Source organism: Nicotiana tabacum, chromosome 13 (assembly GCF_000715075.1).
Source record: "Nicotiana tabacum cultivar K326 chromosome 13, ASM71507v2, whole genome shotgun sequence".
NCBI lineage: Eukaryota > Viridiplantae > Streptophyta > Magnoliopsida > Solanales > Solanaceae > Nicotiana > Nicotiana tabacum.
In genome coordinates, this window is record NC_134092.1 from 125512071 (window position 1) to 125513393 (window position 1323).

A 1323-nucleotide genomic window follows, 5' to 3' on the forward strand; every position below is an offset into this window, starting at 1 on the left:
AAGAATGGGACTCAGAAGGGTCAATTGGCCTCATTCGAGAAGGGGATAATCCTAAAACATCTCCAGTCACTCTCACACCTATCGTGGTACAAACTCAGGCACCAATTGAAGTTGAGGTAGCCGCACCAACTCCATTTGAGGTTGAAGTAACAACATCCTTCACTGTGATGGTAGCACCTACACCGTCTTATAAATCTAATGCTATACCATGGGATTATGTTGTGGAAGCAAGAAGGAAAGGAAAAGAAAAAATGGAAGAAGCAGGTGCAGCGCAAGGCATGACCAGAACCGGTAGGGTTTGGGAGGAACGAGCAAAGAAGCTGCATCTAAGCTGCCTATCATTGAGAGTGGCCCAGATGACCTTTAGAGAAAGGTGCAAGCAAGAGAATATTCTGTGATTGATCATCTGAATAAAAACCCTGCTCAAATATCCATTTTATCACTGTTGCAAAACTCCGAGGCACATAGGAATGCCCAGATGAAGGTGTTGAATGAAGCCTATATACCCAATAACATCACCAATGGAGAAATGGCCAACATGGTAGGGCAAATGTTGGAAATCCACAAGATTACTTTTCATGAAGACGAGCTGCCACCGGAATGACTAAGTCACAATAGTGCACTGCATATCACAGTGTAGTTTGAGGACAAATTCATTGCCAGAGTCCTGATAGATGGGGGTTCGAGTCTCAACATATGTCCACTAACTACTCTGAAAAGATTGGGTAAAGTCCTGCACGAGATACGAGCAGGAAGTATGAATGTGAAAGCATTTGATGGGTCTCAAAGGGCCACAATTGGGGAGACCAACCTCAGCCTATAGATGGCCCCAACCTGGTTTGATGTTGAGTTTCAAGTGTTGGACATATTTGCTACCTACAACCTATTATTGGGACGACCTTGGATACATGCCACTGAGGCCATAACTTCTACTCTACATTAGGCCGTGAAGTTTGAGTGGAACCATCAAGAAGTGATTATCCATGGAGATGGAAGTAATCCCATTTATACCAATCAGACTATTCCGATCATCGAGAATAGGAGGAAGTTGGGTGGAGAAACATACCATCGCATCGAGCACGTCAACGCAATTGAGAAAGACAAATGGTGGAGAAGTAATATAGAAAGCATACTGTCATGGACAGGGTATGAACCCGGCAAGGGTCTCAGAAAGAATCTCCAGGGAATCACCAAACCGATACAACTAAAGCGTCATGGCACAAATTTTGGGCTTGGGTATGAATACACCTGGCAAGAGTGTCAGAATTGGTCGCCACCATGGCGTGGTCCTTATTACCCTCTAGAACAACCAGTACCATATTT